At 41.3% G+C, this 26,135-nt stretch overlaps 1 long non-coding RNA gene across 1 annotated transcript; it reads right to left on the bottom strand.

The window, feature by feature from the left end:
* Positions 1–23,302: 23,302 nt before the first annotated feature.
* On the bottom strand, positions 23,303–26,007 carry LOC113118528 (uncharacterized). The gene is made up of 3 exons (XR_003294328.1): positions 24,965–26,007; positions 24,652–24,778; positions 23,303–23,341 (listed from the first exon to the last, which is right to left on the bottom strand). It is a non-coding gene; the product is annotated as an uncharacterized LOC113118528 (long non-coding RNA).
* Positions 26,008–26,135: the final 128 nt, after the last annotated feature.

Genomic DNA, 26,135 nt, shown 5'->3' with positions numbered 1-26,135 from the left:
GTTTATTTGCTTCTTGAAGATTGGTGTATGTTTGCACCTTTGTGTACGAGTCCCTTAATTGTCTTGCATGTGAAAAGATGGATTCCACAATCAAAAACCAAAGAATGTGCAGAACCTGGAGTATTATTTGTGAAGATCAGTGGCAGGCCCGGACTGGCCATCGGGAGCACCGGGAGAATTCCCGGTGGCCTGCAAAGCAGCTGATTTGGCACACTGACCTGTATTATTATTATTATTATTATTATTATTATTATTATTATTATTATTATTATTATTATTATTATTATTATTATTATTATTATTATTATTATTATTATTAATTTGATCAGTTAGATTTTTAATGTTGGCGCAGTGGATAAGACACATGCCTTTGGTGTGAGAGACCCGGGTTCGAATCCACCGTGAGACACCAGTGTGTCCCTGAGCAAGACACTTAACCCCTAGTTGCTCCAGAGGCGTGCGACCTCTGACATATATAGCAATTGTAAGTTGCTTTGGATAAAAGTGTCAGCTAAATAAAATGAATAAATGTAAATATTTAAAGTAACTGATTTCTGAAGTTAATGGCTGTGTATTAGCCCATGATGTTTATGTATTATTTTGAAATAGCCTTTTTTAGAACATCTTATCTGGCAACACTGACACCATAGAATGTTTTTGTTTGAAATTATTTAATTTTACTTTATTATCTTTAAAATAAATGTAAGCTTATTTAATGTTATTTGAATAACAGTTACAGTATTGTTCAAAATAATAGCAGTACAATGTGACTAACCAGAATAATCAAGGTTTTTTGTATATTTTTTTTATTGCTACGTGGCAAACAAGTTACCAGTAGGTTCAGTAGATTCTCAGAAAACAAATGAGACCCAGCATTCATGATATGCACGCCTCTTAAGGCTGTGCAATTGGGCAATTAGTTGAATTAGTTGAAAGGGGTGTGTTCAAAAAATAGCAGTGTGGCATTCAATCACTGAGGTCATCAATTTTGTGAAGAAACAGGTGTGAATCAGGTGGCCCCTATTTAAGGATGAAGCCAACACTTGTTGAACATGCATTTGAAAGCTGAGGAAAAATGGGTCGTTCAAGACATTGTTCAGAAGAACAGCGTACTTTGATTAAAAAGTTGATTAGAGAGGAAAGTTGATTAGAGAGGGAAACCTATAAAGAGGTGCAAAAAATGATAGGCTGTTCAGCTAAAATGATCTCCAATGCCTTAAAATGGAGAGCAAAACCAGAGAGACGTGGAAGAAAACGGAAGACAACCATCAAAATGGATAGAAGAATAACCAGAATGGCAAAGGCTCAGCCAATGATCACCTCCAGGATGATCAAAGACAGTCTGGAGTTACCTGTAAGTACTGTGACAGTTAGAAGACGTCTGTGTGAAGCTAATCTATTTTCAAGAATCCCCCGCAAAGTCCCTCTGTTAAAAAAAAGGCATGTGCAGAAGAGGTTACAATTTGCCAAAGAACACATCAACTGGCCTAAAGAGAAATGGAGGAACATTTTGTGGACTGATGAGAGTAAAATTGTTCTTTTTGGGTCCAAGGGCCACAGGCAGTTTGTGAGACGACCCCCAAACTCTGAATTCAAGCCACAGTACACAGTGAAGACAGTGAAGCATGGAGGTGCAAGCATCATGATATGGGCATGTTTCTCCTACTATGGTGTTGGGCCTATTTATCGCATACCAGGGATCATGGATCAGTTTGCATATGTTAAAATACTTGAAGAGGTCATGTTGCCCTATGCTGAAGAGGACATGCCCTTGAAATGGTTGTTTCAACAAGACAATGACCCAAAACACACTAGTAAACGGACAAAGTCTTGGTTCCAAACCAACAAAATTAATGTTATGGAGTGGCCAGCCCAATCTCCAGACCTTAATCCAATTGAGAACTTGTGGGGTGATATGAAAAATGCTGTTTCTGAAGCAAAACCAAGAAATGTGAATGAATTGTGGAATGTTGTTAAAGAATCATGGAGTGGAATAACAGCTGAGAGGTGCCACAAGTTGGTTGACTCCATGCCACACAGATGTCAAGCAGTTTTAAAAAACTGTGGTCATACAACTAAATATTAGTTTAGTGATTCACAGGATTGCTAAATCCCAGAAAAAAAAAATGTTTGTACAAAATAGTTTTGAGTTTGTACAGTCAAAGGTAGACACTGCTATTTTTTTGAACACACCCCTTTCAACTAATTGCCCAATTGCACAGCCTTAAGAGCATGCATATCATGAATGCTGGGTCTTGTTTGTTTTCTGACAATCTACTGAACCTACTGGTAACTTGTTTGCCACGTAGCAATAAAAAATATACTAAAAACCTTGATTATTCTGGTTAGTCACATTGCACTGCTATTATTTTGAACAATACTGTACATATTGCTTGCTTTTAATTCAACAAAACATGGCTAAATATATTTTGAAAAAGACCATGACTATGGCTATAATCTAGAATTTATAAAATGAAATAATTAAGTTTAAGTATGTCATTTTCCACTGTACATATGCACAAAACTGAAATGAAAAGTATGGGTATGCTAATTAGCGTAACTTGCTAGCTAGCTGGCTAACATACAAATCAATTACAAAATGTGGCCTTGATTTTGTTGACTTTGTTGTCTGTTAGATTATTTTGATCATATCTGGTCTCTTCAATATGCTATTTGAACAGATTTACTCATAAAATACCTACAAGGTGCTTCAACGTCTTATTTTTTTAAATTTATTTCAACATTTATTATTATCATCCCAATGTATTTACTACTTATGTCAATACTTATCAGTATTTATGTCATGTTACATTATAGCAAAGTCTTGAAAAATAAGCATTTTCAGATTTTTTTTTTTTTTTTTTTTTTTTTTTTTAGTGGGGTGTAGGGCATCAAAAGAGCCTGGGCCAGCCCTGAAAGCTAGATTTTAATCATTACTCCAGTCACATGATCCTTCAGAAATCATTATATTATGCTGATTTGCTGCTTAAAACACATTTATTATTATTATTATTGTTATTACTATTGTTGAAAACAGAGTATTTTTTTTTCTTCACATAAATTCATTATACCAAAAGTGTAATGACGCGGAGGCGGCGTTAGAATCCATGTGCAGTTTAATAATATCCACAGCAGACAAATCCAAACAGTAGGCAGAGAATCGTAATCGTAGAAGGCAGAGAATCATACACAGATAGGCAGTCCAATCCAAACAACAAGACAGTTGGCAAATCCAAAAGCAGAAACGAGGAAACCAGGCAAAGATCATACACAATAAGGCAAACTATGGCAATGGGGAAAATGCTCGGTAAGGCAGACAGGCTGGCAATACTTCGCAACGTGATTGTGGTTGCGGCCATGCTTAAATGTCTATCAAACAGGATCTACAGGTGAAGCAGAGGGGGCGGAACACAGTCAGTACTCGGGAGAGGGCTCCCTCTGCTGGCGTGGCATTACAGAATCCCCTCCCCTACGAGCGCCTCCTGGCGCTCTACGAGGACGTCCCCGTGGTCACGGTGCTGGACGATCAGGTCTGGCTCGATGAAATTCCTGAATTAACGAAGGATCCAGTATGTCGTGGGCGGCCAGCCAAGATCTCTCCTCTGGACCGTATCCCTCACAGTCCACCAAGTATTGAAGCTGACCCCCTCTTCGTCTGGAGTTCCATCAATGTCCAGCGGTCGAGGTGGCTCCCGGTTCTCGACGTTGGGGTCAGTATTCGGGGGGACCGGTTTCAGGAGGGAAACATGGAAGGAGGGAGAGATACGGTATTTAACAGGCAGCTCCAGTTCATAAGTGACTGCATTAATCTGTCTCAAGATTTTAAATGGGCCTACGTTCCGTGGGCTGAGTTTCTTGCTGGGCAGCCGCAACTTGAGGTCCCGAGTGGAGAGCCAGACCCTTTGTCCCGGTTGGTAGGGGGGATGTGGACGACGTCTTCGATTGGCCTGAGTTTCCTGACTCCTGATGGCTCTTTGCAGACTTATATGAGCACTGTCCCATACCCTCTCGCTCCGACGAATCCAGTCATCAACTGCAGGTACTAGTGACGGTTCTCCAGACCACGGGAACATGGGGGATTGGTATCCTAGCACACACTGGAACGGTGTAAGGCCTGTGGATGAATGCCTCAATGAATTTTGTGCGTACTCTGCCCAAGGAAGGAACTCTGACCACCGATGCTGCTCACGTCCACAGTAGGATCTGAGGTATCTGCCGATCTCCTGATTCAGTCTCTCCACTTGTCCATTCGATTGAGGGTGGTAACCTGAAGTTAAACTGACATTAATATCCAGTTGTTTGCAGAAAGCTCTCCATACCTGGGACGTGAATTGTGTTCCACGGTGAGACAATATCTTCGGGGATACCGTAAATCCTGAAGACGTTGTGGAACATCGCTTGATCTGTATCCATGGCTGTGGGAAGACCTTTCAGAGGGATGAGTCTACATGCCTTAGAGAATCGGTCAATGATTACAAGGATAGTGGTGAAACCATCAGATGGGGGTAGATCGGTGACAAAGTCAATAGATAGGTGTGACCAAGTTCTCTGTGGTATGGGTAAGGGTTGTAGCAGACCTGATGGGAGTTTTTTGGGGGTTTTTGACTGTGCACACACAGGACATGACTTGACGTAATTTGCTACATCCTTGACCATAGCAGGCCACTAGAAGGAATTCTGCGTGAGGTTTAGTGTGCGAGAGATACCTGGATGCCCTGAACTTAGTGAAGAATGGACCCACTGTAAGACTCTTGGTCGAATCATGGATGGAACATATTGTCTATTAGCTGGACAACCTTGAGGTGTGGGTTCATTGTGTTGTTCCTTTTGAATCTCTTCCATTATGTCCCACGTGACTGGCGCTATGATGATGGACGATGGCAGGACAGATTCAGGTTGGTGCTCGGTCAATGGATGATCATGTCTTCTGGAAAGAGCGTCTGCCTTGCTATTTTTACTGCCAGGGCGGTAAGTTACTGCGAATTGGAACCTGGTGAAAAACAAGGACCAGCGAGCCTGGCGAGGATTTAATCTCTTAGCACTTTTTATATATTCAAGGTTCTTGTGATCAATGATTACCTGTAATGGGTGAGCGGAACCCTCCAACCAGTGCCTCCATTCTCCAATAGCTGCCTTCATAGCCAGTAACTCCTTGTTTCCGACATCATCATTTCGTTCAGCAATTTAGTTCGTGAGTTTCCTGGAGAAGTAAGCACAGGGGAAGAGCTTGCCTGGTTGTCCGTGGCGTTGAGAGAGTACTACCCCGATCCCACAATCGGAGGCATCAACCTCCAGGATAAATGGCAAGTTGGTGTCAGGGTGTTTAAGGATGGGTGCAGTGAAAAAGCTGTCCTTGAGGTTAGAGAATGCTCGTGTAGCTTGATCAGTCCATTTTAACTTGGATAGCTTCCCCTTTAATAAGGACGTTAATGGTGCGGCTGTGATGCTGTAGTTCCTTATGAAACGTCGGTAGAAATGTGCAAATCCTAGAAAGCGTTGAAGCTCTTTCACGGTGGTGGGTCATGGCCATTCAGTGACTGCCTTGATCTTGGACTGATCCACTTCCACACCTTGATGGTTGACGTTGTACCCTAGAAAAGAGGTTCTTGATACATGGAATTCACATTTCTGTGCCTTGACATAGAGCTGATTTTCTAATAGCCTGGTAAGTACTGTTCTGACATGACCCTTGTGTTCCTCTTCAGACTTGGAGTAGATCAGGATATCATCAATGTAGACTATCACAAATTTGTTCAAGAGGTCCCTGAAAATCTCATTCATGAATGACTGGAATACCGCAGGTGCATTGGCCAGCCCATACGGCATAACCTGGTACTCATTGTGCCCCCTAGTGGTCAGAAATGCAGTCTTCCATTCATCAACCTCCCTGATCCTGATGAGGTTATAGGCACTTCTCAAATCTAGTTTAGTGTAGATCTTGGCTTCTCTAAGTTGTTCCAGTGCTGCAGGAACTAGTGGCAGTGGATAACGGAACTTGACAGTAACATTGTTCAAACCTCTATAATCGATGCAGGGGCGGAGTCCTCCATCTTTTTTCTCCACGAAGAAGAATCCTGCTGCAGCTGGTGAAGTGGATGGACGGATAAATCCAGAGCTGAGAGCTTCCTCAATATATGCGTCCATAGCTTGACTTTCCGGAAGTGACAGTGGATAGATCTTACTTTTGGGTGGCATGGCGTTGGGTAATAGGTCTATGGCACAGTCCCAATGACGATGAGGTGGTAGTTGAGTGGCCTTGGTCTTGCTGAAGACTTCTTGAAGATCCAGATATTGGGATGGAATGGTGACAGGCTTACACTCTGGATTCTCGACGCTGGTGGTGAGACAAGGCTTAGAAAGGACATTATTCAGACATTTGGAAAAACAGAATTGTGACCAATGTTTAAACTCACCACTCTGCCAGAAGATGGCTGGGTCATGAACAGATAACCAATAGTTTCTTGGTGAAATAGGCCTATCTGCATCTTCACAGGTTGTGTTTGTTGAGTGATACCGCTTCCAATGGGTTTGTTGTTCACGGCTTTTACCTCAATAGGTGGGTCACATGGTAGGACGGGGATGTGGTAAGTATTAGCAAGATCCCGATGAATGAGGTTTAATTTCGAGCCAGAGTCAATCAGCGCTGTGAATTCAAACGAGTGGTTCTCCGTAGTTATCTTGACCATGGTAGTGAGATTTTTAACATTGTGCTTGGAAACACTCACCCGGCTGTTATCATTGTAGTCCCTCCGGGCTTTGAGTGGACACATTGCGTTGCGATGGGCTGCACTACCACAGAAGAGTCTTCTTGATCTCTCTTCGGATGACAGCCTGGTAATAGGCATAGGCTCAGCGATGGGTACGGATGAGATTATCGATCCTGATAGCCAACGTGATATAATCAGAAAATGAATAATCCTCACCTTTACAAGCGAGCTCTGCCTGAAACTCTAGGCTTAAACTACGACGAAACATGGCCTTAAGTGCAACGTCGTTCCATCCACTCTGAGCAGCAATTGTTCTGAATTCGATAGCATGGTCAGCGGCCGATTTGCGGCCTTGAGCGAGTTGAATTAGCCGAGTGGAAACATCCTTGCCCCCTGCTGGGTATTCAAACACATCTCGTTGTTTTATGAAATATGGAAAAGATGTTTGTAACATACGGTCGGTTTCCCAAACTGCTGCAGCCCACTCGATCGCTTTGCCCGTTAGCAATGACATGAGGAACGCACACTTCTCATCAGAGTCAAAGCTTTCCTCTTGATACATGAAAAAGATCTCAACTTGCCGAATGAAACCTTTACATTGTTCTGCAGAACCTTTGAATTTATCAGGAAGAGCAAAATGTACCTTTACGGGCTTGGGTGGTGGTAGCGATCGTAGATACTGCGTGAGATAGTCGTTAGCCACTTGAGCTTTAGCCAGTTGGTCACGGTACTCCGTGAGAACCCTGTTCTGATAAGCCAACGCGGCCTGTAGATCTGTTACTTCTGCTGGATTCTTCGGTGGCGAAGTATTATGTAATGACGCGGAGGCGGCGTTAGAATCCATGTGCAGTTTAATAATATCCACAGCAGACAAATCCAAACAGTAGGCAGAGAATCGTAATCGTAGAAGGCAGAGAATCATACACAGATAGGCAGTTCAATCCAAACAACAAGACAGTGGGCAAATCCAAAAGCAGAAACGAGGAAACCAGGCAAAGATCATACACAATAAGGCAAACTATGGCAATGGGAAAAACGCTCGGTAAGGCAGACAGGCTGGCAATACTTCGCAATGTGATTGTGGTTGCGGCCATGCATAAATGTCTATCAAACAGGAAGTACAGGTGAAGCAGAAGGAGCGGAACACAGTCAGTACTCGGGAGAGGGCTCCCTCTGCTGGCGTGGCGTTACAAAAAGCTTGGAGTCAATATGAATGTTTGTAAAATGTGTTACAAAAGTTTTGTATTTCAGATAAATGCTGATCTTTGGATCTTTCTATTTATCAAAGAGTCCTGATGTACTGTATAGTAATAGTAAATGATTCTTGATCAGCAAATCTGCATATTAGAATGATTTCTGAAAGATTATGTGACACTGAAGACCGGAGTAATGATGCTGAAAATTCAGCTTTTTGATCACAGGAATAAATAACATTTTGAAAATATATTCAAATCTAAAGCAGTTATTCTAAATATTAAAAAATACTTCACAATATTATTGCTCTTGTGGTATTTTGGATCAAATAAATGCAAGGTTGGTGAGCAAAAGAGACTTCTTTAAAAACATAAATCTTACAGTTCAAAACTTTTGACCGATAGTGTATATTTATATGAAAAAGGTTTGTTAAATACGGAAGTTCTAAGCGGCCATGCATTATAATATTTTTCCTTCTCGTTTTCTCGTTATAACGACTTAATTTTCTCGTTATCTCGACATAACGAAGTTCGTTTTCTCGTTATAACGACTTAATTTTCTCGTTATCTTGACATAACGAAGTTCGTTTTCTCGACATAACGAAGTTCGTTTTCTCTAGGAAGTTACAAAACTGCGCCAGCAGGTGGCACTAGAGACCTGAATATAACTGATGGGGTGTTGTATAGGCCTACTATACACTTTACTGTACGCGGACCTTCCTCGTGATCGCTATAATTTGTGCAGTCTTCATTACTGACATTTAATTAATTCATAAATGTTAAATATGCTTGAATCAATATGAATATTTTGTGTATTAAGTTCCTGGTAGATGCATGAGTTTCACCAATGCGTTCTGTGTCATAAAATAACTGCTTATCAAAACCAAGGTTGACATCACTGTATTCTGTTTATCTACAGTAGGACGGGATTTAATGATGTAGGCTGATGTGCTTCTTTTCCTTATTACTAATCTTTATTGTTAACCATATTAATGAGAAATGTGATATATATGTAAAATCCATAGGCTTATTTAATTCAGTTTTGTTCTATAATGTTGTAATCGTTTTTTCTACACACACACACACACACACACACACTACACATACACATGGACGCTCTTTTCAAACAGAAGCTTGTAACACACATGATATCTGCCACATCATATAATGACTACTACAAATTACAAATTATATATAATTTTATTTCAAATGAAGGGAAAATGAAAAGTGAGTTTAATCCAAGCAGCTCTAATTTCGCGGTGTTGCCATTTAAACATGTTAATTACAAAAACAAAACGTTCGTTGTACTGTCTCTGGAAAAATCAACAGTGATTGATCAGCCTTTATTTATAAACAGTATTGAAGACGTTATTACCTAGGCGAAATATAGGCTACAGTATAGCCCCTGCATGGTTGTCCATCAGATGCCTGTCAAAGTTGAGTTCATTACTATAGCAACAGTGAAACTGTCATGTCGTTATAATGAGAAAACAAACTTTCGTTATGTCGAGATAATGAGAAAAATAAGTCGTTATAACGAGAAAACGAACTTCATTATTTCGAGATAACGAGAAAATTAAGTCGTTATAACGAGAAAACATAAAAAATTATAATGCATGGCCGCTTAGAACGTCCGTAGTTAAATCTAGGGTATTTAAGTAATTTTAAGATAAATTACATTTTGTGCTAAAAATGGAATTGAATTGAAATGAAGTGGTTGTTTTCAACAAGGTGGACAGTTCTGCTCACATCAGTAGACCTGCTGGTAAAGAAGTAACAGGTAAGAAAAAGAAGGGAGAGACAGAGATATTGGGGGAAATTAAGAAAAGGTAAAGGAAAGTGAATTGGTGAAGTTCAAGGGATAACCTTACTTTTTTTTTTTTTACGGCCCCAGGCTAAGGATTTAGACCTTTTTATGTGATAGCCATAAAAATAATAGTTTTTATTTTGTGGTTTCAGAAATTGTTGTGAATGTATAGGCTGTATAAAAAAAAAAGTGGCCAAAGGTTTTTTTTTTGTTTGTTTTTTTACCACCTTAAGGGTACAGATAACTACACTAATGTACTAATGTACCTATCAGAGGTACAAAAGGTAAAAAGATACCCTTTTAAGAGTACTGCTCCAGTGAAAAGCTGTTGTACCCAAAAGTTTACATTTTGGCTCCTTTTTTTCTGTCTGGCCTTGAAATTTCCCAGTCCCAGTCTGGCCCTGAACAGTGGGCAGTTTAGCTGCTCAGGACAAACAAGAGGCTCAGAAACAGCAATTGCAAAACACAAAAACAGTCATTGATCATCCAGGTAGTAATACACAGTTTTAAGACTCGAGGCTATGTAAACTTTTGAGCCATTTAATTTGTTTAATTTTTCTTTTAATTTGTTTATGTGAACATCTGCTATATTCAATACTGTAGCTTTTTTCAAGGCAATACTATATTAAAAAACAAATAAATAAAATGGATAAATGACATAACAAATTAATAATAACTTATTAACCATTAACATTTTGCAGATTCTGAGATGTGTATTTAGCCTTATCACCAAACAGCATATTAATCTGATGTATTACTAAAAATAAACGGACCATAACATACACCTTTCTTTGAGAGTTGTATCTTTCTTAATACAGTAGTTTGATCAGATGCATGTCTCCATTTTGTTCTTGTGATTCATGAATGACTGTTATGCACTGAATTTTATTTATTTTTTTAATCTCCTAGATTCATTAGATTGTCACAAATGCCTACCTGAGTATTGGCCCAATAATGAGAAGGACAAGTGTCTTCTTAAACCAGTGGAGTTTCTCTCCTGGGATGATATCCTTGGGATTATACTGGCTGCTTTCTCTGTTGCTGGCTCTTTAGTGGCTTTGAGCATAACTTTAGTGTTCTACAAAAACAGGACTTCTCCGATAGTAAAAGCCAACAACTCAGAACTAAGCTTCCTGCTGCTTTTCTCACTGACTCTGTGTTTTCTCTGTTCACTTACTTTTATTGGTCAGCCCACTGAGTGGTCCTGTATGTTGCGTCACACAGCATTTGGGATCATTTTTGTCCTCTGTATCTCCTGTGTTCTCGGGAAAACAATAGTGGTGTTAATGGCCTTCAAGGCTACACTTCCAGAAAGTAAAAGCATGAAATGGTTTGGGCCTCCTCAACAGAGACTCAGTGTTTTAGGCTTCACTCTTGTACAGGTACTTATATGTGTGCTTTGGTTAACAATATCCCCTCCTTTTCCTTACAACAATATGCAACACTACAAAGAAAAGATTATTCTAGAATGCAATTTAGGATCATCAATAGGTTTCTGGGCTGTACTGGGTTATATTGGTTTCCTAGCTTTCCTTTGCTTTGTTTTAGCTTTTCTTGCCCGAAAGCTGCCTGATAACTTCAATGAGGCTAAGTTCATCACATTCAGTATGGTCATATTTTGTGCTGTATGGATCCCCTTTATTCCAGCATATGTCAGCTCTCCAGGACAATTTACTGTAGCTGTGGAGATTTTTGCTATTTTAGCATCAAGCTTTGGTCTGATTCTCTGTATTTTTTCTCCAAAGTGTTTCATTATTGTATTTAGGCCAGAACAGAATACCAAAAAAAACATCTAATGGGTAAGGAACCATCAAAATCCCATTTTTATCACTCTGCTTGCCAAAATTGCCCTATTTCTCACAGCGGGTTTCATTGCATTTTTTTTTATTTTATTGCAATAATGTACTTGTTTGGACCTCAAATATGCAGTTTGTTAATAAATATGACATCTATTTTGAAAATTTGCTTTGGAGTTTACTGAGATGTGAGCTCCAGGGCATCAGCGGCCATTCAGCATTTATAAACCTGCCGAGAGTGCCTCACCTCGGCCAGATCTTCTAGAATTTGCTGCTGACTCTGATGTCTCTAGTCTATAGTGAAGTATATTGGGAAGATGGGTACTTTTACTCTTACTTGAGTAAATTTTTGGGGGAAAATTTGTACTTTTACTTCGTTACTGTGGGCGACACTCCTCTCGTTACTTTATCTTAATGCAATAAATGTTATAAATGCTTCAGTTTATTCCAAAAGCGCCGTCTACTTTTCTCTGGGCAATGAGCGATGCCCATTAGCGAATGATTCATTCTTTTGAGTCAATTCTGTTCAAAGGCTTGATCAAACCAATTGGCAAACGAGTGAATTGGTTCATGAATAAGTTTGAATGATTCGTTCAGTTCCCTGCCACGTGCACTGAGCGTCTGAAGCAGTTCACTTAGAGTTGTAACATTTAACATCAGCAGCGTTGAAAACGGGGCTATGGAACTGCACTGAATTGAAAGCAAATCTGCAAAGGCTATTATTTGCTGGCGATGGAGATCCTTATTAGATGAACACCGCGTGTGCTGTCTAATGTTTAACATGTAAAAACTTGGGCTACATTCGATTACAGTACACGATTCCACTGTGACATTAGTTTGTTGTACTTGTGTGGCTTATAATAGAGGGGAGTCAAGTTGAATGCAGCTTCCTAAAGACAAAAACTAGCCGATTAAGATTTTATTAATTTTACTACAATCACACCGGTGCGAGTACGTTCAGCAAGTCATATGATCAGCTGCTAAATTCAGATCTGTGTTCGCTTGCTGGCGCTGAGCCAGAGTCAGACGCGTTTTTACAGCGCTGTACATTATAACCTATCACACATGATTCTGTTGAGCTTTTGAATGCAATGGCCAATTAGAGGCGTTCAGATGAGTCATCGCTGAAATGCCAGTGCTTCCTTCACTTGCTCACTGACTAAATACCTTCTGGCGAATTCTCTCGTCAGAAACAACAAAGTGCAGATGTGTGTACGAATCTATAATTAAGATATTGATTTCACAGTGTTAACAGTTTCAGTGATTTTAATGGGAGTTTCTGAGAGCGATTGAACTCTAGACTGTCAGTGAAAATGATCTTTAATAATGTAAATGTTATTTGCTCTCTTTCTGAACAATGAAAGATTAGTTGCAATATTTATATCACATTAACTTTCAATGTTAAATTCACATTTAATATTAAGTCAGTCGTATTAAAAATATGTTATGGCATGACACCTATATCTTTTACTTAAGTAAACAGACAGGGTTTTATAATAAATTACATAAATTGGCGTAAAGAACAGTGCTCAAAGAATTCCCTAAAACACTTTGGATTTTATCTAAATTTGACTTGGGGCTGGTTAAAAATTGCGAACCAGTTCAAGTCACTCCAAAGTCTGATTACAGACTCTGTGAATACTAGTTTTTGAATCATTTAGAGCAGCTGGGGTAATTGTGCTCTGTGAAAATTATCCTGTGCGTACACTTATTTTCCCTGTTAAAAAAGATTAAGAAACATAAAAACAAGACACTGTAAAACTTTAAGAACTTTTTGGCTGCTGAGGGTCATAAGCCAGTTTGTCAAAACTGCAGTTTGTAAAAAGGGAGGTGACATTTTTAGGTCATCATCACTAAAAATGGCAAAACTTTTTCTAAGAAACAAAAAGAGACATTTCAAAAGATTCTAAAGCTTATCATGAAAAAGCATGAAAAAATCATGAATCGCCACTGAGCGCTTTGGCTCTTGGGAAGGGCTTGCAACCCCATGACAAACTGACCTGGATTCCAGAAGCAGAGAGTGCATTTAAGAATATACTATTGCTACAAACATCACCCCATAACATCACCAACACTGGGACTCCCAGACCCAGAGAGAAATTTTGTACAAACTGTTGATGAGAGAATGGGTTTTCTTCTGTTACAGGATCATGGGGGAGACCTGTGGCCTATTTATTTTGAGTAAGCTCGATCCGGTAGCGGTAGGCATGCCAAAAATGCCTGTTGCATCTTCAGAAAAAGCTATTTTAGCTTCAAGGGAAATTGTGGGGTACTCTGGTATGACTTTGCTTGTGCCACACACAATCTCTGTGATTCTGTTGGAACAGAAAACCCATCCCAATCCCATTTGTCAAAGGCCAGGTGTCTCAGGTACAATGCAATTCTGTTAGAAATGCCAAACATCACAATTAAAAGATGCACAGTGTTAAATCCAGCTACACTGCTCCCTACGAAGCAGGATGGGGAAGAACATGACTGTGTTGCCACATTTGAACAGGTCTGTACACCAAGACCAGATTTTAAAAGAAACAACCTTAGAAAATGCTGACTTAATTCTATTCATTGATGGTTAAGAATCTGGAGACCCAAATAATTGGCAAAAACAGAGCAAATTAAGCCGTAACCACTGCATATGCAACAGTAACATCTGTAGCGATCCCCGCGCATTGCTCTGCGCAAGCGACTGAATTAGTAGCATTGACGGAGGCTTGCAAAATTGCTGATGGACAAACAATTTACACAAATTATTGTTACTCTTTTGGGGTTTGTCATGATTTTGGGGCATTGTGGAAACACAGGAAATTTTCTGAAGTCTAATGGTAAGCCTGATTTAAACCACGATAAAATAGCAGCATTGTTTGAAGCAATTTTGCTCCCAAAGTTAGTTGCTATCTGCAAATGCGTCACACATTCTAAAAGTTATGATTTTGTGATTTTAGGTAAAAAGTAAGCCGATACCATGGCGAAGGACACAGCTATGATAACAGAACTTTCTTTTACCTGTGTAACATTTAACAATGATTAATTTACACTCCCTTCTGATTATCTTACAGCTATGCAAGCTTTTGCCACAGCAGAGGAGAAGAAACAATGGGTCAAGGCCGAGTGCAAACTCTGTTTGTCCGAGTACTGAAGACAGACCAACTTGTACATGGCCTAGATCACGAGTAAAGGGGGAATGTTTGATTTGCTAAATTAATATTGGTTCACAAAGGGATTCACTTCCTTTGCAGACAGGTATTGTCATTCATGTATGATCTGTGCCACAAGCAAAGTGGACAGAGGACAAATGATGTCTCAAGTTGCACACCCACTTCCAAATCAGAGAATTTATAATATAATGTACAATTGAAAGCACAATTGATAATCCAAATAAAACCATCAGTCAGATATGACATAAAAGAGAAAATTAAGTGTTGTGAGCAGACAGGACTGTCTTGGGTAAAAGCACTCTCCATTGTGTTAATGTATATGAGAATGACAAAAATAACATTTTAAATTTAGCTTGGTAGGCCAACTTCCTATGGAGTTGGACCAGAACCACAACCACTGTCCTCTACAGCCTTGTGTGAAGATGCGATGCTAAAGTATTGTAAAAAGTTGTCTCTTGTTCTCTCTCAGATATCTTAGCAGGTCAAGGACGCTCTGCCCAAGTCAGTGGAATTATATCAGTGCATTATATCAGGTCTTGCTGATAACACAGAGGTTAAAGTGGCAGAGGGAGCTACATGGGTACATGCAAGTCACTGCAGGAAGGTTCCAGCGCCACCAGATGGCTACAGCTCAGTAAAGTGATTGACCAGCTGCCCCGTGCCAAGGGGGACGTCTGGCTGACTTAGGTGTAGAAACATACAGTGGTGTATGGGAGCTGAACACGCAGCAACATCACTGTGGGGTGATCTGAGGTCCATTTGGGCCAACGGATGACAGCAACACTTGTTGAAATCGCTTGGTATGAACTGATGAGTTTCATGAACACTACTAAGGTGATGATGGAAGGTATCAAGAAGAAACTACGAGGACTGAGGGCGACTGCACTGCAAGATTTGTCATGGACCAGCTCTCCCCATCTCCTGGTGGGGATGTGTGTGTACTTGTGGGAAATGTATTCAAAACATGACTAATTCAATTCACAGGTTAATAGCAAGAGAAGTATATGCCAATGATGATTGGGAATGGAATTGGTTTAAGGGTTTATGGCAGAAAGAAGAATACATTGGGTTAATTGCCATCTCAGCACTGGCCATGATTTTATTTTTGCTGTGTATGTGGCCTTGTGTAGTGTGAATGATTAAAAGAGCTGTAAATACAATCATGAAATCTTTAGTAGTTCATCAGATGTAAATGTACAATGTCTTGTGTGAAAGTAAGAATAATGTGAGTACTTCTGATGGAAATGATGAAGACAGTGAGATGCTAAAATCTGATACCTGCAGCAGCTCTACAGAAGAAGAGTAGTTAGTACGCATTAAATGCTGTAGAATAAAGAGGGTCTAAAGCAGGTCTTTGTGTTACGAGATGATGCAACTGGAAGGAATGTTAAGAAAGTTTCTTCTGTTTGAATATCACACTAAGATTTTTACAGGCTAATGACAATAAAGTGTCTGCACCTGGTGCAATTAACAGGAGTGCAATTACTGTGATGACAGGACAAGAATAGAGGAATTATAGTGCCTACGGTGAAGTGCCTAATGGGAAGTGAGCCCACTAGTGGAAACCCAGGGAAACAGAGACTAGACAGAGTGACAGCTTTCTAAGAAAAGACTGCTATCAAATAGCACCTAGGTTCCTAACTGATGATGAAGAATTGACAGAGAAGCCATCAAGTCTTAGACAGCGTTCTAGGTTATTACATGCAGATTTTTTAAGGCCTATAATTAACACTTCTGTTTTTTTTTCAGAATTTAGCAGTAAGAAATTACTCGTCATCCATTTTTTTTAAATCGACTATGCATTCCATTCGTTTTTCAAATTGTATTGTTGAAATATAGAGCTGAGTATCATCAGCATAACAGTGAAAGCTAACACCACGTTTCCTGATGATATCTCCCATGGGTAACATGCAAAGCTTGAAGAGTAGTGGTCTTAGTACTGAGCCTTGAGGTACTCCAAACTGCACTTGTGATCAATATGATACCTCTTCATTCACTGCTATGAATTGATGGCGGTCATATAAGTATGATTTGAACCATGCTAATGCACTTCCATTAATGCCAACAAAGTTTTCTAGTCTATGCAAAAGAATGTTGTTGTCAATAGTTTCAAACACAGCACTAAGATCCAATAGCACTAACAGAGAGATACCACCACGATCAGATGATAAGAGCAGGACATTTGTAACTCTAAGGAGAGCAGTCTCAGTACTATGATATGATCTAATGAACCCAGCCATAGAACGGCCGCTGCTCGAGCAGTATGTTTGGTAGCATGCAGTGCCTCTTTCACAGCCTCGAGTATGATGCCTTCCCCTTCGTCAAGTTCTTTTAAAAGCTCTGCTTGGTATGCCTGAAGAACCGCCATAGGATGTAATTATGCGGCCTCCTGACCTGCAGCCATGTAGGATTTCCCAACATTGCTGGACGTGACTCGACATGCCTTAGAAGGGAGAAGGGGACGAGACTTCCACACCGTGACTGAATTAGGCGCGAGATCTTTGGCGAGAGTCTCTACCACCGGCGGCATCGCTGAATAACCAATGTGCTGTCCTCATAGTCCAGGCCGCACATGTCTCCCCAAACCATGGCCTCGTCCGTTGCCTCAGAAGTCATAGAAGCAACAGGGTATGGGTTGGACCCGGGGGTGACCATAGAAAACACTACCCTTGAGGGCAGTACTTTAAGCCGCAGGCTATAACAGTGGGGGCAAGAAGAAAGACCACAGAGCGCTGCCTGTGCGTGATGTAAACCCAAGCACACTACGCACCATTCATGATTGTTTCCCCCTGAGATGAAACTGGTACACGGCTACTTAGACTTCCGAAAACTCATCGTATCCACAAAGAAGAGTTAACTCTGCTCAGAGAAATAACCGCTGAGAACACAAGATGATTTACTTGATAAGATGATTGGCACAGATGATTCGCTTTCCTGAAGGAAATGAAATGTGATCAAAATAGCGTGCGGTAGTCCCGCTTTTATGAAATTATTTGGCCCGCCCCAGCCAGCCCCGCAAATAAAAAATTTCTTGGCCTGCCCCGTGCATCAGGGAAATCACGGAGGTTACGTTGCTTCTTAGACCGCCGTGAACGAATCATTCTCATTTACTTAATCCACTGACCATAGACAGTAAAAGACAAATTTCTCGTTCAATGAAGTTCCTCCCACGGCAGCGCGTTAGCGCGGCGCAATTAGCAGCGCATGAGCAGCCCGTGAACAGCTCTGTGAACTGTTTCATCATGTCAAAAAGAGTTACTCAAGATGTGACGGAGCATGTGACTTGTTGAATGTAGTGAATGAATACGATAGGTGAAAGAGTTGAATGAACTGATACATCTCGTTTGTGAATGAAATGAATGAGTATACAGGGTGAGTCAGCCAAGCATGTAAATCTCGATCAGCAATCAGCAGATACAAAGCACAGTTATTGGTGCACAAACGCTTGTTTTCATATTTGGAATACAGAACATAACTCCACGTTTAATCCCCGATAAATCCTCGTGTTTTGTTAATCTGAACAATTTACTATTTATTTAATGTGTTCATGCCCACACTTTAATAAAGCCAAATCAGTTTTGTCACAAGTAAATACGTTCGTTGACTTAAGACATAACACATAAGACACTCTTTTTCCCCAACTGCTGGCATATTTGTGTAATATGAAGAAATGTGTTGTGTGGAAAGAGGACCAGAGAGAGCAATTCGCGGAGCAGATACAGTCTTTAATGAAAAAACACAGGAGCTTGAAAATTCTTGTAAAAAAAAAAAGAGTCCCAAAGGGAAAAACTGGAACCAAAAAACTTCTCTTGTTCAAAAAGGAAAAGCAAAAAAACCACAGGCCGCCCAGGCGGAATCAGTTCGGTGGACAGCTCCGCAACAGCACAGTAGGGAGAGATCGGCAGGTCAGGTGACGAGCGGCGGCAATACTTCTAGGCTCACACTCCCGGCAACCCCAAACAGACAGGACTAGGACTAACCTAGGAGAACCGGCTTAATGCAAGAGACATGAAAAACAGGATGGATAAGACGGAGATTGGGAGGAAGTTGGAGGTGGACCGCGACAGGACTGATAATTTTAGAAATTCGAAACGGATCAACGAAACGGAGAGCCAACTTGCATGAGACCGACTGAAGGGGCAAGTTAAGAGTAGAATTCAATTCAATTCAATTCAATTCAATTCAATTCAAGTTTATTTGTATAGCGCTTTTTACAAAACAAATCGTTACAAAGCAACTTTACAGAAAATTATGTTTCTACAATATTTAGTAGTAGCTAGTAGTTTGTGCACATTTGACAGGATTTTAGAAAAAATTAAAATAATAATAATAATACAAGATGTAGTCAGCTAGACGATGAACTATCAATATTATTAATTAAGTTATTATATGATTCAGTCACACATTTAGCAATAATTGTTAGTTCTGTTTGTTGATTCAGGGTTAGCATCATCTGGGATCCTCTGAGGGGTCAGCATCATCTCTTCTCAGGTGTTTTGGATCCAGACTGGAGCTTGGTAAATCCTAGTTACCACATAGAACATAGAAAAAAAATACAGACATAGAAACAAAATACAGACATCATTAGCATAGCTTCTGATCCAACAAAGTAAAATTAGTTTAACCCAAGCTAATGAATAAAAATGCACCTTTGATCAGATGCAACTACACTCACAATTAAAAAGATACATTATTTGAATGCTTGGCGAAAGAGATGTGTTTTTAATCTAGATTTAAACAGAGCGAGTGTGTCTGAACCCCGAACATTATCAGGAAGGCTATTCCAGAGTTTGGGAGCCAAATGTGAGAAAGCTCTACCTCCTTTAGTGGACTTTGCTATCCTAGGAACGACCAAAAGTCCAGCGTTTTTTGACCTTAGGGTGCGTGATGGGTTGTAACGTGGTAGAAGGCTAGTTAGGTACGCAGGAGCTAAACCATTTAGGGCCTTATAAGGTAAGTAATGATAATTTGTAACTGACACAGAACTTAATAGGTAGCCAGTGCAGAGACTGTAAAATTGGGGTAATATGATCATATTTTCTTGACCTGGTAAGGACTCTAGCTGCTGCATTTTGGACTACCTGTAGCTTGTTTATTGACGAAGCAGGGCAACCACCTAGAAGTGCATTACAATAGTCCAGTCTAGAGGTCATGAATGCATGAACTAGCTTTTCTGCATCAGAAACAGATAACATGTTTCGTAGCTTGGCAATGTTTCTAAGATGGAAGAATGCAGTTTTTGTAACATTGGAAATATGATTTTCAAAAGACAAATTGCTGTCTAATATAACACCCAGATTTCTGACTGTAGAGGAAGTAACAGTACATCCGTCTAGTTGCAGATTGTAATCTACAAGATTCTGTGTAGTGTTTTTTGGTCCAATAATTAGTATCTCTGTCTTATCTGAATTTAATTGGAGAAAATTATTTGTCATCCAATCTTTTACATTTTTAACACACTCTGTTAGCTTAGATAATTGGGAATTTTCATCTGGTCTCGTTGAGATATATAGCTGAGTATCACCAGCATAACAGTGGAAGCTAATTCCGTATTTTCTAATAATATTACCAAGGGGCAACATGTATATTGAAAATAGAAGGGGACCTAGGACGGATCCTTGTGGCACTCCATATTTTACTGATGATAAATGAGATGACTCCCCATTTAAAGCTGCAGTAGGGAACTTTTGACGCTCTAGCGGTTAATAAACTATCTGTCTCACATTCTACTGTCAGGACATAATGACAGGTTTAATAAATATGTAAAAAATATTTTTTTTACAAAAGTTCCCTACAGCACCTTTAAGTAAACAAAATGGTAGCGATCGGACAGGTAGGATCTAAACCATCTTAGAGCCTGCCCTTGAATACCTGTATAGTTTTGTAATCGATCTATGAGTATGTCATGAGCTATGGTGTCGAACGCAGCACTAAGATCAAGTAAGACTAGAAATGAGATGCAGCCTTGGTCTGACGCAAGGAGCAGGTCATTTGTAATTTTAACAAGTGCAGTTTCTGTGCTATGGTGGGGCCTAAAACCTGACTGAAATTCTTCATACAGATCATTTTTATGCAGGAAGGTGCTCAATTGAGCAGACACAACTTTTTCTAAAATTTTAGACATAAATGGAAGATTTGAAATAGGCCTATAATTTGCCAGTACACTAGAATCTAGTTTTGGTTTCTTAATAAGAGGCTTGATAACCGCCAGCTTGAATGGTTTTGGGACGTGACCTAAAGATAACGATGAGTTAATGATATTGAGAAGCGGTTCTTCGGCTACAGGTAACAGCTCTTTCAGTAATTTAGTGGGTACAGGATCTAATAAACATGTTGTTGGCTTAGATACAGTGATACGTTTATTTAGCTCTTCCTGTCCTATGGTTGTAAAGCACTGCAGTTTATCTTTGGGTGCGATGGATGAAACTGAAGTGTTAGATGATGTAGAATCTACATTCACTATTGTATTTCTAATGTTATCTATTTTATCAGTGAAGAAATTCATAAAGTCATTACTATTTAACGTTGGTGGAATATTTGAATCAGGTGGCGTCTGGTAATTTGTTAGCCACTGTGCTAAATAAAAACCTTGCATTGTTTTGGTTATTTTCAATGAGTTTGTGTATATGCTCTGCCCTAGCAGTTTTTAGAGCCTGTCTATAGCTGGACATACTGTTTTTCCATGCAATTCTAAAAACTTCTAAGTTAGTTTTTCTCCATTTGCGTTCAAGACTACGAGTTACTTTCTTGAGAGAGTGAGTATTACTGTTATACCATGGTACAGTACGTTTTTCTCTAACTTTTTTCAATTTGATCGGGGCAACAGCTTCTAATGTATTAGAGAAAATAGTGCCCATGTTGTCAGTAATTTCGTCTAATTAATGTGTATTTTTGGGTACAAATAGCAGTTGAGATAGATCAGGCAGGTTATTTGAGAATCTTTCTTTGGTGGCTGGAACAATAGTTCTGCCCAGACGGTATCGCTGCGACATATAGTTAATATCAGTCATACGCAGCATGCACGATACAAGGAAATAGTCTGTAATATCAACACTTTGAGGTACAATATCTATAGCAGTAAGATCGATTCCATGCGATATAACTAAATCTAGTGTATGATTAAAACGATGAGTGGGCCCGGTGACATTTTGCTTGACTCCAAAGGAGTTTATTAGGTCAGTAAACGCAAGTCCTAATGTATCATTTGCATTATCAACGTGAATATTAAAATCTCCCATGATTAGCCCCTTATCAACTGTAACTAGAAGGTCTGAGAAGATATCTGCAAATTCTTTTAGGAATTCTGTATACGGCCCTGGTGGTCTATACACAGTAGCCAGAGCAAGAGATACATTAGATTTCTTTTGCATGTCTGACAGAGTAACATTTAGCAGAAGTATTTCAAAAGAGTTAAACCTGTATCCTGTTTTCTGGGTAACATTGAGAATATCACTATATATTGTTGCAACACCCCCGCCACGACCAGTATGACGGGGCTCATGCTTATAACAGTAGTTTGGTGGAGTAGACTCATTTAGACCAAAATAATCATTTGGTTTTAGCCAGGTTTCAGTCAAGCAGAGTAAATCAAAACTATTATCTGTGATCATTTCATGTACAATAACTGCTTTTGGTGTGAGTGATCTAATATTTATGAGCCCAAACTTTAAAAATTGTTTTTGTTCATGTACTTTACATTTTTCTGGTTTAATTACGATTTTTTCTAGATCCTACATTATATTTATATTTTGACCTCACTATTTGGGGAACAGACACAGTCTTGATAGTTTTTACAGCGCAAGTACTTTTAGCATTTAAGCGGGTGGAACAAAACTCATCATAATAGTTATTTGAGAATTGTCTTACTAGTCACATGGAGTGAAGTGTCCTGGAGATGTTGTCAGAGAGAAGCTCCGCTCCGATTTTGCTGGGGTGTAATCCATCAGCGCGAAACAGTCTAGGACGCTCCCAGAAAAGATTCCAGTTGTTAACAAATAGCAGTTTCTGTTCTTTACACCATGACAACAACCATTCATTTAAAGCAAAAAGTCTACTGAACCTTTCGTGTCCTTGTTGATACGTGGGCAGTGGTCCTGACACGACGATCGTCGCCGCGGGCGTCGTGCTGCGAACCGTCTCGATCAGGCTCCTGAAGTCCCTCTTCAGCATCTCCGTCTGCTGCAGCATGGTGTCGTTAGCCCCGGCGTGAAGCACGACCGCTCTGGGGCTCTCGTCGTCCTTCAGGATCGCGGGTATCTGCACAGAAACATCGAGAACACGAGCACCAGGCAAACAATGAGTGTGCACTTTACCTTCGGCTAACATAGCACTTACGTGTCGGACGATGGAGTCTCCGATGATCACAGCGTCGCGTCCTGTCTCGCGGAGGGGAGCGAAGCGGTTTTGGATGGAGATCTCGAAGGCAGGAGGGGGAGAAGTGGTCGCCCGGGACCCGGCTCGCGTCCTCCGCTGTGGATGCACCCAGGGTCCATGGTGTCCCGGCGTCGCAGTGAAGGACATCTGCGCAGAGAAACACACGGAGTAGACGTGGTGGGACTGTTAACAGAACGCTGTATACTTACCCCGGACTTGTGAGCGTCAGCCCGGGATGATTCCAGCGCGGCTCTCTCAGCTGGGCCTGCCTCTGTTCCAGGTCGCGAATCTTCCCCACGGCCTCGAGCTCGAGCTGCACAGAGTGTAGACATTCATCCGCCATTAAAGCAAGTAACAGTGAGTACAGCAGTGGTAATGTGTGTGAATACAGTATTAGCAATGTAAGCGCAGTTAGCAGCAACCACGCTTGCTGATGCTAACTGGCTAAAAGCTAATAGCGGACCCGGGAGATCAAAATAAAACTAGTGATAGCGAGGCGCCCTGATTGTTTTTGTTGTAGAATACAATAGAGTATATATTCACATGTTATATAAACGGAAACGATGATGCATAAAATTAATTTTTAAGTTAAAATTAGTCAATGAAAAGAATATAGTGTCGGAGCTCAAATGCAGTACAGCCGTCAACAACAAACAGGAAGTGACGTCTTTTGAGTAGAAAGCCAAACCCTCTGACCGCAAATATATCTAGGGCTCTTGACTCTGCGGCGATTAGCGACTCGTAGGGTCCGGTCTCTAGAACAGCAAAGAGCTGATCTGACTCTCCAGGATGGGAGCGGACGTGAAAAGGGTCTTAAGACGGTCGAAAGCACTCTGGGCGGACTCGGTCCACTCAAAATTGGACTTGACAGAAGTAAGGGCGGTTAGAGACGTGGCGACCTGACTGAAGTTACAAATAAAGTGTCTGTAAAAATTAGCGAACCCCAAGAAACACTGCAAGGCGACACGAGAATCAGGGACTGGCCAATTAATAACTGCCTTAACCTTAGCGTGGTCCATGCTAATGCCCTCCCCTGAAATGACTAACCCCAAAAAAGTGACCAAAGAAGAAGAAGCATTTCTCAGCCTTCACGAACAGTTTATTCTCGAGAAGCCTTTGAAGAACGCAGCGAACCTGTTGGACGTGCACCTGGAGAAAGGGGGAGAAAATAAGAATTGAGCATGTCTCTAAGGACGTCATTGACCAACGCCTGAAAGACGGCGGGGGCGTTTACAAGACCGAACGGGAGAAAGCGATATTCAAAGTGCCCAAGGGGCGTGTTAAAAGCAGTCTTCCATTCATCCCCCTCCCTTATGCGAATCAAATGATAGGCGTTTCGAAGGTCCAACTTCATGAAGAATTTGGCGCCCTGCAAGACCTCAAAGGCCGATGACATGAGGGTTAATGGATAACGGTTCTTAATAGTTATATCATTAAGGCCCCGATAGTCTATGCAGGGGCACAAAGAACCATCCTTCTTCTTCATAAAGAAGAACCCAGCACCCGCGGGAGAGGATGAAGGAACTATGGTACCTGCGTCCAGGGACTCTGACAGATATTTCTTAAGAGCTTCGCTTTCGGGGCTCAACATGGAATACAATCTACCATGAGGTGGCGTAGTACCCGGGAGAAGGTCGATGCTACAGTCATAGGGACTGTGAGGAGGGAGAGAAGCGGCCCGAGAACGGCTGAACACCATCCGCAGATCGTGATACTCCTCCAGCACCCCAGAAAAATCACCTGGGTCCTCCTGAAAAACAGAGACAGAGGATACAGGAGGAATAGCAGAGGATAAACAGTCAGCATGACAAGAAACATTCCAAAAGAATGGTACCCTTTATCCAGTTAATCTGGGGATTGTGCTGTATAAGCCAGGGATGCCCTAAAACTACCGGGAAATATGGGGAATTAAAAATTAAAAAGGAAATGGTCTCACAGTGGTTATTGGAGATAGTGAGAGTTAAGGGTGGAGTCTCATGGTTAACCCTCGGGAGAGAGCTTCCGTCTAGAGCAAATAGGGCAGAGGGTGCATCTAACTCCTTCAGTGGAACACCTTGTGCGCGAGCCCATGACTCATCCATGAAATTGCCCTTGGCCCCAGAGTCAATCAGGGCCCTGCAGGAGGTAGAGGAACCAGGCCAGTGAAGATGGATAGTGAAGGTGGTGCAGGAGTTAGGAGGAGAGACCAGAGTGGTTACGCTCGCCAGTAGCCCTCCCCTTACTGACGAGCTCTGGCTTTTAACAGACACACGGCGACAAAATGCACAGGTGAAGCGCAATACATGCAAAGACGATTGACAACTCTTCGCTCTTGCTCCGTAGAGGATATGCGGATGCCGCCCAGTTGCATGGCCTCAGGTTTGGATGAGAAGAGTGGGAGGGTAGCGAAGCCAGTAGAGCAGACTCCAGACCTCGAGCGCGGCGGAGCAGGTCGAAACACTTCTTGATGCGTAATGCTAAGTCAATCAGTGAATCCAGACGAGTAGTGACCTCCTTGGACAAAATCTCATCCCTTACTTCACCGTTGAGACCTTCCAGAAAGCGAGCAGCACCAGCTCATTCCAGCCACAGGAGTTTGCCAATGTGCGGAACTCAATAGAAAAGTCCGTAACAGATCGCTTACCCTGGCGGAGAGAAGACAAGAGGCGGGAGGCCTCCTCCCCGTAGACAGACCGGTCGAAGACATGGATCATTTCCTCCTTGAAGAGGGAAAAGCGCTCTGTGCACACGGCCTTGGCCTCCCAGACTGCCGTTCCCCACTGGCGAGCTCGTCTGGAGAGAAGAGAGATAATATAGGTGATCCTTGCCCGGTCTCCAGAATAGGTTGACGGCTGGAGGTATAACACAACCTCGCATTGGGTTAGAAAAGAACGGCACTTGGTAGGCTCACCGGAATAGCACGGAGGGTTATTAATTCGAGGCTCCGTGGGGTGAATAGATCCAGACAAGGCTGGCGGATTGAGGCAACACTGGTGGAGCTGTTTGGCGAGATCCGTCACCTGTGCAGCCTGGCCTGTCTCGCGGACGATAGTTCCTCCTCGTGTTTGCCCAGCATAACCCCCTGGATCTCGACGGCCGTCTGGATCGGATTCTCTCTTTCTGGGTCC

The sequence above is a fragment of the Carassius auratus genome, chromosome 18 (genome assembly GCF_003368295.1).
Source record: "Carassius auratus strain Wakin chromosome 18, ASM336829v1, whole genome shotgun sequence".
Classification (NCBI taxonomy): domain Eukaryota; kingdom Metazoa; phylum Chordata; class Actinopteri; order Cypriniformes; family Cyprinidae; genus Carassius; species Carassius auratus.
The sequence above is the reverse complement of the archived record's forward strand: the minus strand, read 5'-3'. Positions and strand labels throughout refer to the sequence as shown.